Genomic DNA, 16,279 nt, shown 5'->3' with positions numbered 1-16,279 from the left:
TCGCGCTTGCTCCGCGACCGAGGTGATTGAACATGTAGCGTTGTACCCGGTGCCTCTAGAAACTCTAAACCTCCACACACGAGCCGCGCATGAGCCACGACGGCAGCGTCGGCGTCGGCGATGTGAATTCACCTCGAGCGCTCTCCTCGCCCTTTTACTCTCTCTCTCTTGCGTCAATCGTGTCACCCCCGCCGGTTCTTTAAAGTGAATCCCAGCCGGTGTGCGAGATCGCCGTCCAGCCATGTAAAGTGGCCGAAGCAGCTATGTAATGCCATCGTTTTAAAACAAAGGTGACTTACCACACACCATACATCCAGGGAAGGGGTAAAGTGAAACTAAAGAACGAGAACAGCATTTTCAGGAATAAAACCACCAAGGAATAGAACAATTATTACGAGACGACATGTTAAACAAAACACAACAATTAATAAGAAACAGAACAATTATTTCAACACAACGCGAAAAAGACGCGGACACGGTGGTTGAACAACGTCTCTCGAAGTCGCCTTAGGAAGGAACAGAAGAGCGCGAAAGTCCTAAAAGATTAACAAGCAAACGAAGCAGTGAATGTGAATACTAGCGCTGATCAGGTTGTACTGGTTTCTTTATTTTTACTATAATCATGCTAGCAAATTAGCCACCACAGCGGCATCTAGGGCATACATCACAGCGCTCTTCTCCTATACCGGCTAGCGCTATCTGTACATCCCACGAGGAGGTTAATGCGGGGGAGGCCGTTGACATTTACTCACATTATGTTCACAGCGCGTCGCCGAGCTAATGTTAACGGAACACTCTTTTCTTCGCTTCTCACTGCACCATTGCGCCGCCCTAAGCTGTGAGTGACGGGCTCTGTGCGTAGCTGCGTTGCGCACGAGGTGCACGCATGGAAGGGATGAAAGAAAGCAGCAGAAAATAGCGCCGAGAATGTGCTCAGGGGAACCACGCGACAAGTGACTGCTGCTGCGTGAGAGCGAGAGAGACGGTGAGAAGAACGTGTTTGTGACGATGAGGCGACGCTAGAAACAACGTGAAGGAGAAAGGGGGACGGCTACGGCAGGAATGGGGCAAGAAGACAAAGAAGAGCACTTGGCCCCGGAACGGTGTCGCGGCGGCTCACTACTACTTCCGCGGCCACTTCCGGGAGGCACCTTGGAGGCGACCTTCTTTCCGCCCCATCACGACGGACGAGAGAGAGAGAGAGAGGCCTTACGTAAGAGCCGCATTGGCCCGCTTTCCCTTCGAGATTGCTCCCAAAGGGCTGTCCTCTCCGCTGGCTACCAGCACGCGCGCACCGTGGCCCACATCACGTGCCGCGCCGATTCAGAACAGAAAATGCAGCGCAGTTACCGAGCGTACCGCATGATGTTCCAAGATGGGCACCAAGCAGCATTTCATCCGGGGAGCAGACAGCGCTCGCTCCTGGCCCACTCGGCAGGCGCACGCAGACCTTACGTCGAAAAGGAGCGGGGCAAAAAGGCCGGTCCATGTACTCGCACTGGTTTACAACAACGCAGGCGTGCTTCCACTGGTTTTGAACGTTGTCCCCTTCATCTTTCGCATACGCCGGCATCGCTTGAAATATTAGATCATTAGGTTTACCACGTCACATAAAGATAGTGAACGGACAGTATGGCACGCCGCGGTCGCTAAAGAAAGAAATCTGTTTTATCACGTCGCACTTTTCACTACAGCGGAAGACGACGCAATCTATGATGAAAAAAGGCTGAGTCACGAGGCACCTTAGCCGCATTAGTGGGCCCTGTAACACCGCGTGAGCAACGACTTGCCTCCCTCGATTGTTGCGCTAAACCACTTTCACGCCCTTCGCCTTTTCAGACATTACATTTTGCAGACATGTGCGTATATTCAATTTCTTCTGGTACATTAGCCAATGTTTTAGAAAAAATAGTTCCGATGCAGTTAGTATTATGGTCTCAGTGACACGCACTCTTTTTCGAGAGTTCGAAAGTTTGACTGCGACGCGAACACCCTTGAAACTCGCTGCCGCAGAACTGGAGAGCATTGCCTGAGCGCCGCCTCCATCTTCCGAGAACCTGACGTTCTCAAGAAGTCTTTTCGCAGTGCATGACGCTACATCTTGAATGCAACTCGTGGAATGATGCATCAAAACTGACTACAATAAGTTTGCCTGCAGTAATGTTGCTGTGCAGGTTAGCGCTTGTGTGGCGTTTACGTGTCGTTTCGTGCAGCTAATTCGACGCGCCGAGTTTCCAGATTGCGAATGAATCTATAAAACATGTGAATGAGTGCACAAAATATTTGCTATGTGAATGGCCTCAGTAAGTGACAATAGACAAATTTTTGTCGATGCTCTTGCCGTTCTGGACAGCCATCCATTGACAGAAGACGTGATACCGAAATCTTGGCGTCACTGTAAATGTATTTTCCGGGTCATCGTGTCGTTCCTCAAGTTTTTAAATGTACAGGCCTCCTTTATAGGGTATGAATATACTTACCAGTTATGTGTATTGCCTTTTTCCCTTTGCCGTCATCATCATCATCTATTGTGTTCCTCTTTCTTTCCCTCTTCCACGAGCCCACAGAAGCCGGCGAGCAGAATGTGCACCAGGCCCACCTCTCTGCTTTTCTTCTCATTAACCTTCTCTCTCTCTTTTTCTTACATTTGTGTTGCGACGCCCGCGGTATAGCCTCTGTTAACTTCTTCCAAAGGCAAGCCTCTCGACAGTCAATATCTCAAATATTCGAGTTTGGCCTACTTACACCTGTCGTTTTTTTTTTCTTCCTTTTTTTATTGCGACATATTTAAGAGTATCTTTCTTTCTTCTCCGCACCGAGACGTTGACTGGCCAGCGCCTATGACGGATTTCACCTAATTTTACGAAGAAAAGAAACGAAACCGCCACCATGGTTAAGAGGCTAGGCGCCGCTGGTGAGCTTGAGGTGGAGGGTTCCTTTGCGGCTGCGGCCGCGTGCCATTAAATTTACAGATCAGTGGCGAGTTGATACAGCTGCATTATTTGACTTGCAGCAGTTAATGTAAGACAGCCGAAGAAGGGAATAAATTGTGTCCTATGGGGTCCATTGGTCTTATTGTGAATGCGTTTGATGCCGGGCCCCACCGAAAGTATGTCCCAATTACGTTCGTCATGCAACCATCATCTAACAGTTGTCCGTGTGATGCCTAATTAATGGTTAAGAAAGTAGTCACAGAAACGTTATAGGAAGTATTGCTATAATAAAAGAATTGTGCTCTCGACTACGCATATTTGTTGCAATTAGAATATCGGGTACATTTCTTTTGTCACCGAGTTATCTTGCAGACAACATGGCTGGCAGCCTGGGCGCCTATCAGGGTAGTAAAGATGTTAGTGCCTGACTCAAGTTGGCGTTTATGGGCGGCGCCATTCCTCTTGGATGATGATCCCCGCCAGCCGCTCGGTGGTGCCGCGGCGGCTGACCCTTGAACGTGTCTGGGCGCAACGGCACCGGAGCTCCAACTCACCGTCGCGCCGGATACAACTGCTACGCCTGCTAGCGTCGTGGGTGCTGTTTACGCTTCGCGGGAATGCGGACCTCGTATGCTTGCCATCGCAGTCATTTCTTCGCCGTTCGAGTAAAACCGTAATTAATGACAAACTGCGCACACTGATGGACTTGTGTTTGTGAATGTGCAACGAAGCTGCCAGTGCTTTTTAGAACACAAGTTTAGTGCCATGACGAATTCTACTGAAACAAGGATCAATCACTTTTTTTTTTCTAAAAGTCTACAGCATACTGCGCTTGACCGATGTGTCGGCTGAGTGATTTCACTTAACTGCAACGGATGTGCCACATACCAGTCAATTTGCCAGCGCACTTTCAACAAGCGCTCTTGATTCGTTTTAAAAGCCGATATTTTATGAGCTTACCTTTAGCTAGAAGCTTCCAATCAAAACATAGGCCTTAAAGTTAATGATTAGAAAGTTAATTAACGAATCTTAGTTCATTTGATTGGTAAATGATCATGAACCGTCGTAAACAGTCGTTGCCCAATATTAGATCCTTAACGAACACTGTCGCCGCTACCAATAAAATTGCATCACTTACAGATTTTGAGCGCAATTTTTTTTTACAGTTTTAATGGTTTACCATGAAGTGCATACACTGAGAATGAAATGTCCTGTGTTCCTTAGGTTCTGCAATTGCCGAAATTCTGAGGAATAAATTAGTCAAGGCCATAAAACTTGGTCAGAGCGGCTTTGGTGTTTCAATAATACAGCATCTACCCAGCATATCGCAGAATCCATATGAATAACCAAACCAACGCCGACGACGACGGCGGGAATTCGCCAAGAGTGTCCATGCAATTTCAACCGCAGTAAAATGCACATTTGCGTCTGAACTATATTATCCATCTTTATTCAATTATTCAACCATTTATTTATTCAACCACGTATGTCCCCCCGATTTATTGTGGGCTTATTTGATAAGGATGTCATGGTATAGATTCTCCATTTACAAGCTTTGCAATAGCTTTGCCTCCGTTTCTTAATTATGAACATTTTTTTAATGTTATACAACGTGTTTTCTTTTCTTTTCTTTTTTTTTGCTGCGCCAAATTTTTAAATATTGCCTGTGGCAGATAGCTAAATTCTAATCCTTTATTAAATTACTCGATCAGACGGCCGTTACTTCTACGAAAAATCAAAATACCCAATTAAATAATAACGTAATTACATTAATAATAATAATAATAATAATAATAATAATAATAATAATAATAATAATAATAATAATAATAATAACTTCTTTATTTCCATCAGTGATGGAGGAGACTGCGGGTAAAAGTCGCTTTGGGCAAGCGACTTGACTAGAGCCCACAACCTCCTTTACAAGGCAAAGAGCGATTGAACAGGAGACATATATATATATATACATAGCAATTGACTATATGTGAAATATGCACAAATATAAACGCAAAAAACACAACTTATCTGAAGAAAGCTCTTCAATTATTTAAGAAAGATTGAGTGACAAAATGTTCACGTAAAGCTCGTACACCAGTTACATAAATATAAAGACCTGATTTCAGAAACAAATTTAAAAGTGTTGGTAGTGTGTGTGATATCTTTTGTGTAGAATAATTCGCACGCGGAGTGACCACCTTCCACTGTTCCGTACACCTTGTGATGTAAGAATGTGTGTTCCTGGTGAGATTAGATAACTCATGAAGAAACTTTAAGTTCTCTTTTACCTCCCGTTTGAAAGCGTGACTTAGCTTGTAATTATAAAGATTAAAAACGGGTATTACATTTGCTATCTGAAATAAGTCTGATGTGTGGGCATTGTAAGGCAGGTTAAATAGTACTCGCAAAATTTTTTTCTTAAGTATATGTATCTTTTCTAGATTCCTATGTCATGTGGTACCCCACACGAGCAGACAATAATAAAGTGTAGAAAAAAATAGGGTGTTATAAATAAGAACCTTGATTCTGTAAGGTAAAAGAGGTCTCAGCCGCACCATCATGCCAACTACACGAGATAATGTGCCCAATACCGATTCTATGTGCATGTCCCAAAGCATATTTTGTGTGAAATAACACCAAGTATTTTAAAGCTATGTACAATTTTTAGGTTTACATCGTCATAAACAAGGTTGATGGAACTGATTATTTGCTTAGATTTGGGCCTAAAGATTATTGCTTTTGTTTTGTTTATATTGGTTTGTAGACAGTTTTGTTTTGACCATACATGAAGAGTCTTCAGAGCAGTGTTAGCTTTGTTCTCAAGGCTACTAGGGTCAGGTGACGAAAAAAATATACTGGCATCGTCTGCGCACATTACGTATTTCGCATCTTTATAGATATTTACTAAGTCATTTATATATATGATAAACAGGAACGGGCCACGAATACTACCCTGAGGAACGCCTCTCGTGACATGCTTCAAATTTGAGCGGCTGTTGTTTATTTCAACATATTGATAGCGATTATCAAGATAAGATTTTATAAGGCTTCCACAGTGCCCTCGAATACCGTAGGTTTCAAGCTTATCAAGTAGAACCGAGTGAAGGATGCAATCAAATGCTTTAGTAAAATCAATATAAATACCAAGGACAATGTTTTTAATTTGAAATTGCGATAAAATAAATTCTTTTTGATGGAGTAGTGCTAATTCTGTAGACCGTCGTTTTCTAAATCCAAACTGGGCTGGAGAAATTAGGCTGTGCTTGTCAAAAAACTTCGAAACCTGCATTAGTATTAGTTTTTCTAGACCCTTCGAAAAAACAGGCAATATAGAAATGGGTCTATAATTTTTTAGTATCATTAACGTCACCTTTCTTGAACAATACAGACACTCTGGCTATTCGCATCCGTTTAGGAAAGATAGCGCTTGACAAAGACAAATTAAAAATATAGGTAATGTACGGGGAAATGATATCAAGCACATACTTGATAGGGCGAACCTGCATGCCTTCTGCATCGCAACTTGAGCTATTTTTTTAGTGAAAGGAAAACTGATGTCACCTCATGCTCACTAAAGGGATGAAGACAGAGTGAAGATGAATTTCTGTTCGGCATAAATTCACTAATATCAGACGACGCACTACAACCAGAAAAGTTTACAAGGTAATCATTAAAATTACCTTCTTATATTATTAACATTGCGGCCACTATTTTATTCGACGAATTATAGCCGATGAGTTGGCAAGGTGCATCCACTTAGAACGAATTCTCAGGACTGTACCAGTTTTCGAGATGTCAGTTTTCAACGTGTCCCACAAAAATGTATTGGTGCTCCAGTTGTCTTTGTGCTTCAATGAATAAAACAGTGTTTTTATTTAAAAAATTACGTAGAACGCCAATGAATTTCGTCGGACATATTGAAAATTAATATCTCGAAACTGGTGCACTGCGCAGAATTTGTTTCAAGTGAATACACCTTGCGAACTCACCGGCTACAATTCTTGCATTCAAATATTGCCCGTAGTGTTAATAATTAAAACGATAATTAACGTAATTATGTTAACTACTTCAGTAAGTACATTGATTTCTCGTAGAAGTAATGGCCGCCTGATCGAGTAAGGATTAAAAATTGTGCTACCTGCTACAGGTAATTTTCTTTAAATTTGGTGCAGTTACAAGAACATCCACTATAATAAAACTATCTTTCGTTATTTCGATTTCTTTAGACATATATTGCCTAGTATGAAGACACTCAAGGCAGATTAGCCCTGCCTGACCAGGATGCGCCTCCGCCACCCGTACATTGCTCTGCAGCAGTCAGTAAGCAAATGCTCTTCTTTTTTTTTGCGTCTAAATGAATAGCAACAATCACGCAAATGTAAAAAAACAAGGACAAGCGTCGTGTTGTGCACATCAAATAGCAAGAATTGCAAAAAAAAAAAGAGAGAGAGACAGAGAACGTAAAAAAATCACACAGTGCACCCCCCGTTCCTCCTCAATAGAAGCACATCCACGCCAATAGTAGACAGCATTATATGCAACATGAAACAGCTGAAAATAGATTACGAAAACGGCAAGTTACGCCATATTGTGAAGTAGACAAACATGCACAACGTTTAATGCAAGAATGGGCACATCAAGGTGCAAAAATGTAGCAACCCGCAGCACAAGAAACAATAAAAAGTAACTTTTACTTCAGAAACATATTGAGGGCACAGAACCAGATAAATGTTTTTTGTTTAAGCTGATATCAGAGCCAGCCTGTTGAATACTTTCTTAAATAAATCGGTTATTGTGCAGAAGGTTAGGACTCTCGTCAGATAGTGTTCGGTTTCCGTACGTTGTCGTGAATAACGGTGTCTCGAATAACAAAGTCCTAGGAAGCATTAGTAGCGTAGCAGTGTGTTACATACCTGCTCAAATAATTATTTTCGGGTGTACAAGGTATGTTTAAGGTTTTAAAGCTGGGTAACAGTGAGCAACTTAAGTACAGGAAAGAAATGCCGCAGTGCCTGTTGTAGACATTCAATAGAGCGAACAGTTTTCTTCTGCAGAATTATTAACCTTGCATGGTTCGTTCTTGAAGTTGTACCCCAGATTACAAGACAGTAATGGAGATGAGAATGTACTAGCGCCCACTGTGACTGAAGTTTCAGCCAGCTCGATATCATACACCTGAGATTGAATAAAACAGAATGACCCAGACATACTGGTATGTACCTCGTTGCTTTGTCGTGTGCAGCTGAAATTTTTCCTGAAACAGTACACCTAAAAAACTTAAACACGGGAATGCGCTCGATGTCACTATTTTGAAATCGAACACAAATAGCATGGTCATCGGGCTCATTCCTACTTATAAATAGAACATAGTTGGTTTTGCTCAAGTTTAATTGTGGTTGGTTTGGCTACAACCAATATGAAAGACAGGCCAATCGTCCACTGCCTTTTCTAGATTCCCCTAAATGATATTCGGAAGAGGCCGGTATTATCCGCAAACGAGACCACAGCTCGAGTTTATGGTACGTGCGCAATATAATTTATGCCGGTCATGAATTATAGTGAGCCGAGTATAGAGGCACTTGTGGCACTCAATATTTAATGGCTGCAGCTGTGATTTACCCCCCGTGACGACACGTATAGGCCTACCTATGTGATAAATAACTGCGTATCAACTATAGTGCTGCACCTCGAATGTGAGAGTGCGGAAATTTTTCGGAAGAGTATGTTTGCTTAATGAAAGCAAAGGCTTTCTTGAAAGTCGGGAAAAAAAAAGCCCCAGAGTGCACTTGCTGCTGTCGATATTTATCTTTATTACATTCATCGTTATTATAATATTATATTGTTATTCTCTTATTATTATATTATCATTATATTAAATGTATTTGCCTAAGGCAATTAGGATCCTCCCTCAGCAACTGCAGCGCCATCTGTATGAGAGGTCAGATACGAGACATCATCGGGAATAATGAGCACAGCGCTCCGTTACAATTTAAGTCGCCTAAACTACGGGGTGCATGCGTGCTGAGCTGTGCTCGAATTGGGCCTCATTCAGAGGCACGCTAATTGGTGGTGAGCACCCTCAAACACTGAATAACCAGTTGCGGTGCTTGAAAGACGCCACTGGAGGGTGCGCGCCGTGCGATAGCATGGATCACGACGTTCGACGAATTGAGCGCCACCGTTGCGAATCCCTTTATTGCACGCTTTTCAACGCGTCTGCATCCGCTTACCGGTCCGTACCACGAGTAGGCGGTCACGATCCGCTTCTGCTGCCAAAGGCGAAAGCGCCATTCCGCCATCAATAGCCACTAATCCCAGTGCTGCTTGGCAAAGGCAATGAGCGTGAACGAACCGGGTAGTCCTAAAGCGTGACGCGCATGCATCGCAGATAGCTTCGCCCAATAAAGCGAAACGTAATAGCACAGTGAATGACGTTCCCCAAGCCCACTTTCGTTCTAAGTTAACTTTATATAGCAACAGATTTATAAGCTTGAGCCGTGAAAGAAGAAAAGTGATTACCTTTGCAGTTGCATACTTCCAAGTCAGTTTTCCAAGCGCATACATTTTCACCTCTGTTATTTGTTTTTAGCTCTCACCACAGCCACATTCAAATGGGCGATTTTTTTTTTACAGTTGTATGCTTCATCACCGTTTTTTACCATACACACCATTAGGCAGCGCTGGAAATCTTCCACCCTTGTCGGCTTGCAAAAGTTATAATTCTGTTTAGCGCACTTCTTGTGGCACTGATAGCGCCTCCCAACCGTCTTTACAAGAATTGAGTGTGAATGTGCAGTCGACAACTTCAAGCAGGCAGCGCTCCTGCACTTCCCAACGAGCCTTTCTTTCGACTCTTCTTTTGACAGCAATCCACTGACGACTTTGACTTGGAGGCATATTAACATCATATTTTCGATTTCAATTCAAATTCACATTCTTTTGTTTGAAATGAAGGTCCAGGGCCTCTTAATCCTAGAAAAACACTCGCAGTCCGCAGAGCGCCTTAATAATTGATATAATAGCCTTCCTACAGCCATTTCTGATTTCGTTTCTGCTGTGGCGTAACGTCATCACGCCGTCAGTGGCCTCGTGGGAGCAGAGCATTGTGATGTCACGACACTCGCTCCGGCTCGCGCCGTCGTCTGTTCTGCTGCTACATCGGTCCTCACAGTGACTAGTAGCCTAGAAGGCGACTGATCAAGCCGCAACGAGAATCAAAACATCGCAATGTCCTGTTTCAACGTGACCACCTTGTGCTTCTTGAGGTTATGACTCAGTAACCTTCTGGCAAACGAATCCGAAACTTGCTCTATGAAAGCGATTATATTTAATTCTATAGGGGGCTCTCATTCTTGCTGACACCTTATATAGGGTTTAGAGGCCTAGAAATATTATGTAATGCAGAAAAAATGAACAATCGAACATATCATCTCAGTGCTATTTCAAGGTTTCACGCCTTCTTCGAACCGTGGCTTATCGAAGACCCACGTCACCCATAATCAGCAACCGTCGGTCTTCTTTCTTTCAGCCTTCCCAACCAAGTTCATTAACACGTATAACCAAAGTACTCCGCGAAACGAGCTGCAAGCTGTCACAAGCAAATTGTTGCGTAGAATTTTAACATAGTACGCCGTAGGGCCAATTGGTTCATCTTGAACATTGACAGCGTAGTATTTTGCACACACGTCTTGCATGCCCCGAGGGCGGTTCGATACTCCACACAGGCCATGTACGTTCTCCGGAGCCAGGGCTTCCCTCACTCAGAAACCAATGCAATGAGTACGTAATCGCACGCTCACGGCGTCTTAGGCAAGTGCCTCAGTTTGCACTCGTTTTTGATGTGTGTAAACCCTCGTAACCAAACGATTACTGACCACTGCCGCGGCCTTAACTCGAGTTCACAGATCTCGAGGCTACTAAACGTTCGTCGTAGCTAAGCCGCAGTTGGCACATGCCGTTTCTAGTTGCAGATACGAAATAGACTTTTAGACAAAGCAAAGCGTTTCCGTAATTTTAGTAATGCTTCTGTTGTCTATAAAGTCAAAGTTTCTTGCTCTCTTTCAGATACCACATCAGGATATCCCGTACATGTTTTATAAACAGCATTTCGGGTTCTTCTTATCGCTCTAAACAGACATATCAGCCCCATTCAAATTCAAACACACGAAGAACTCTCTAGATAACCCTCTGCTGAGTCAGCACTACCAGAGCTGTGTTACTGAATTTTCTAGTTTGATAATACAACCCACTTTTTCGCCTTCTATGGGAGCGTTTTCTGTCTCTGCATCGGTGTAGCTTGTGCGCCAGAGAGAGAGAGAAAGAGAAATAAAACAAGGATAGGACAGGCAGGGAGGTCAACCAGTAGAGCATCCGGCTTGCTACCCTACATTGGGGGTGGGGGAAAGGGGAATATAAAGAGGAAAAAAGGGAGAGAGTAAGCACTGAGTGCGTGTAGGAGGGACACCATACACAAGGACACTATAAACTGTCTCTTAAACCGGTGCACTTCAAGTACTGCACTAGTGCACGAGTCGCTTTTCGAGCAAGTGACGGGTGTGGCCACGGTCCAAGTATCTTTGACTTGGTGAACGGTCGCGAGTCCAGTCGGTGTAAAGCTGCCCGCAGAGAGAGGCGTTAGACATCGTAGCGAGGGCAGGTAAACAATAGGTGCTCGATGGTTTCCTCGCACCCACAGGAGTCGCACATCGGGCTCTCGGCCATTCCCATACGGTAGGAGTATGCGTTCGTGAACGCCACTCCCAACCGCAAGCGGCACAACAAGGTTGTTTCGTCGCGGGAAAGGCTAGATGGTAGTTGTAGCCGTAGCGTGGGCTCCAGTTCGCGTAATTTGCAATCGAAGGCACTTGAAATCCAGAGATCTTGCGACTTCTTGCGTGCAAGTAGGCGAAGTTCCCTGGTAGCGTCCGACCTCGCCAAAGGTGTTGGACGCGTCTGGGTATCTTCGTGGGCAGACTGGGCAGCCTTGTGAGCTAGGTTGTTGCCGGCGATGCCACGGTGAGCAGGAATCCATTGGAATATAATGTGGTGCCCTCTTTCCAGAGCATGGTGGTGCACTTCCCTGATGTCAGATATTGTCTGCTCATAAGTTCTGTGATGTAATGCAGACTTGACACTGTGAAGAGCTGCCTTATTATCACAAAATACGACCCACTTCTCTGTTGGCTCCTCGGTGGTGTTCGTCATAGCGGCATGGAGAGCTGCAAATTCTGCCGACGTAGATGTAGGCATGTGTGACAATTTGAATCTAACTGTAACCTGCCTATAGCTGGAACGACGAATGCGGCAGTTGAGCTGGTAGGTAAGGTCGAACCATCGGTATATATATGAAAGTGGTCATAATACGTCTGGTGCAGTAATATGAGAACAAGTTGCTTCATAGCCGGCGATGGATGATTAGACTTTTTTGTAATTCCAGGATTATCAAAATTCACTTGAAGCTGTCGCAGGCACCACAGAGGAGATGAAGGCTTCGCCACCGGTGTAAAAGATGCCGGTATGCACCCTTGATGAGCGCTTATCACTCGTGAAAAGGTCGCTTGAGGTCTCTCGGCTGATAGGGAGGCCAAATGATGGTCGGGGATTCTTCACAGATGGCGAATGTGCGCTCTGAGAGAGTCGACAGCTACATGTGTCTGAATTATATGGTCTCCCGCGATGGCAATTGTTGCTGCTGTTGAAGTGCGCCATATTCTTACGTGTCTGCCCGGGTAGTGGTGGCCTAGCTACAGGCTGCTTTCCCAAGACAATAGAAACCTTCAATTGCACCTCCTAAGCGCCTCTTGCAATACAATTGAAGCATGTCACCAGACGTTGAACAACGCAGTTTCGCTGGAAAAAACTACATGGAAGTGGGCAATTTCACTGCCAGTTATGCCCAATTTTTCTGATACGTCGTGTGTTGTAAGCAACTAGGCTGGAGACCTGTGTTCTTATGCTCATGCTTAGAAAGCTTGGCCGCGCAAGGCTTACGTAGTGGGACCCGCAGCAAACGAAAGTGGTTACGAAGGTCTCGTTTGGTAATTTCCCTCCTGCCATGGCTTTGGGAGGATGTGAGAGCAGAGCGTATGCAAGATCATCAAAGAAGCTCACTCGAAAGCCGCTACCACTTTTGAAAGACATCAAGGGGAAGTTCTTCACGCTCAAACTTCACTGCGTTCCCTCTCGCATTGTTGTTGCAGTGAATAAAGCGCCTGTTATTAATTTTACTGGGAAATATACAGTCACAACTATACCTTGCAGCGATAGTAATTTGCGTCGAAATGAGCTATTGCATTGCCATCCGGCCGATCTTTTCTCGCAGAAGGCGCGCACATTCAGAACACGGTGTGTGTTGCTCCATTATAAATTTTTGGCTTTGTTGTTAATTATATAGTCGAGCTTGAAGACAGACAAGCATTCAGCGTGAAGCTTACTACATCACCGCAGTTAGGTGAACCTTTCCGCCGGAACTGCAATTACAACCAAGTTAGTATCGTACATAGCAGACGACTACTGAAACATTGCAATAGTGCCCGCTTTTAGAGACACACAGAAATGAGCGAATCAGTCTAAGCCTGTGGTACGCCGACTCATCTAAGTTTTGTCGTCTCAATGTTGTGCACTGCTACGACAAGGCTCGAGCCCTAACCCTATCGTAACCGCGAATATGGAACCCGCACTTTGACACCGATTCTGTCCCTCTAAACGAACCAGAGAATATTACTGGTGAAAGCTGGGCGAGCTGGTTATACGAGAATTACGAAACATGGTTACAACATCGAGAAAACCAGAACAAACGGTAACACCATATGCTCGAGACGGGCGTTACAGGGATTTGCTCGAGACCGGTGCCCGCACTGCGCGTATCGCGTAAACTCGCATTTGTTCTTTGGTCACAGCTCTGTTCCACGTAACAAGCGTTTATGTGCCCAACGCAATGCCTGACCTGGCTAACTCCGCTTTGCTCTACGCGACCTCTGGCCCGACCAACTGCGCTTCAAACAGGCAAATCTCGGTCGCGACGTCTACTATACGGCGTTTCATCCCTTCCACACACATCTACTCCTCCAGGCTCGCCCCTGTCATTACGCGTTCCGTCCAACATCGCGTTGCGCAACTTTCTCTCTCTCCGCTGCTCTTGTACAGCGCGTGCGATACGCGCTCGTCTCACTCCTCCCCCGCAGCCACAAGCACCCCCCCTCCCACGCCCCTTATGGCCAGCAATGCCGAGCCTCCTTTTCCGCGTTCATTGCCCGAGTACCCCGACGCGCTCCCTGCTTTGTGGGGCAGCGATGCGTTGCCGCTTGACATTGTGCACCACCGAGGATTTTGTGGGGAATACAAGTGGTGCGCGTGCCAACGCGGCTGCCGCCCTTTCCCGCGCGCGCATGACTGGGCCCGCTCGCGCTGCGGGGGTGGCACGCGTTGTGGACACTACACCGACTGTACGTCACGCGGAAGCTTGAGCCCGCGAAACGGAAGCGAAACAAGCGCGTTGGTGTCGAATGGGCTGGACAACGAGGAGGGGGGTGGGCGGTTATGTACGAATCTTCGACACTCTCTTTTAGTAAGTGGCGCGAGCTAAGCTGTCGTCTGGCGTGCGTCGTTATTGGACGCCTAGCAGCAGAACAGTTTTGCTGTGCAGAGCATAGAAGCGCATGTAGAATTTTTTCGGCCACGTAAAGGGCTCCTGAAACGGTTAGGTGAAACGGTGTCTGAAACGGTTCGGACAAACTTTGTAGACGCGTAGGGTACAGTTTAGGCAGAACAGTCGCACCACAATTTAAGTGAAGCGTTACGTATCATTGGAGCTACAAGCAATAGCAAGTTATCCTCCTGCCTAGCCATGCTTTAGGACTTGAGACTGTCTCCAACCAAATAACTGAATTTTATTAGCCCGACGTTTCGGAGCCCATTCGGCTCGTTCTTCAGGGGGTTGTTCTTCGGGGGTGGCGGTGTCCCGCTTTTAAAGCGTCTTTTGCAAAGAAAGGAAGGGGGAGCACGGGTGGTGGGGAGACACTTCACAGACGGAAAGGGGGGGGGAAACAAAAGGAAAGGGGGGGGGGCGTTGTTGACAGCTTCCGTGGTGCTGGATTGACCGGTGCTGGGGAGAGTGCTCGCGAGGGTGCCCTTGATGGGAGGCGGGGGGGGGGGGGGGGGGGATTGCAGGGTCGCGCCGCGGATTACAGGGTTACAGGGTCGCGCCGACGTTCTTGTGTTGGTGAAACAAGCGGCAGTCTACGTGGCTGTGCGTCCTTTCCTTCTTTTCGTCATGTCGCCAAGGCCATGGACATACACCGAGGGTAGGTTGCCCTTCACGCGGTTTGTGTTATTCCCCGTATTCTGAATGCGCCATGACTCCAGTAGTAGTCTCTTTCGCCAGTTCGTCTCTGTTTGAAGGATTTTATTTTCCTGGAAAGCAATTTTGTGGTCGGCGTCTTCAGAGAGTTCAGCGACGGCGCTGCGAATACGGTTGAATGTTCTGACGTCGTTGTCGCGTTGTCTGATCCTTTCTTTTAGATTTTTGGTTTCCCCGATGTACGACGCCGGACAGTCGGCACAACTGATTTTGTAGACGACGCCTTGAGCTTTTTCTTTAGGTGGACGATCTTTTGGTTTATGTAAAAGGATATTGAAAGTGTTTATTGGTTTGTGCGCCACTTTGAGGCCTTCTTTTTTTAATATTCGGCTGAGCGCTTCGCTGGTACCTCTGACGTACGGGATGGACACTCGCTTCTGGGGTTGGGGAGAAGTCAATGGCTGAAGGTCCCGCATTTTGCTTCTTCTTTTTTGTTTTCTGATTGTTTTTCGAATGAAGTCATCTGTGTAGCCATTCCTCTAAAGTTCGTTGAGAACAGTTCTCTTTTCTTTCTTTTGATCAGATTCCGATGAGCAATGAGTTTCGGCTCGTTTGAATAAAGAATTTACAACAGACGCCTTGTGGTTTGCCGGATGGTCGGATTGGAAATGAAGATAGCGGCCTGTGTGGGTTGGTTTTCGGTAGACTGAAAATTTTTAGAATGCCGTGTTTTCGTGTAACTTGTACGTCTAAGAATGGGAGTGATCCGTTCTGTTCGCGCTCATATGTGAACTGTATATCCGGGTCTATGGAGTTTAAGCGTTTCTGCAAGCTTTCGACTTGGCTCGCCTTCACGATGCAAAAACAATCATCCACGTATCTGAGGACGACTTTTGCTTTCGGGGAAAAAGTATTTAAAGCTCTCTCCTCGATGCTCTCCATAGTTAAGTTAGCCATGGCAACGGAAATTGAGGCCCCCATAGGAGTTCCTTTAACCTGTTTGTAGTAGCCGCCTCGGAAGGTGAAATAGGTATTGGGCAGGCACAGTTCG

The sequence above is a fragment of the Dermacentor variabilis genome, chromosome 9, assembly GCF_050947875.1.
Source record: "Dermacentor variabilis isolate Ectoservices chromosome 9, ASM5094787v1, whole genome shotgun sequence".
NCBI classification, from domain to species: Eukaryota; Metazoa; Arthropoda; class Arachnida; order Ixodida; family Ixodidae; genus Dermacentor; species Dermacentor variabilis.
Note: the sequence above shows the minus strand (reverse complement) of the source record.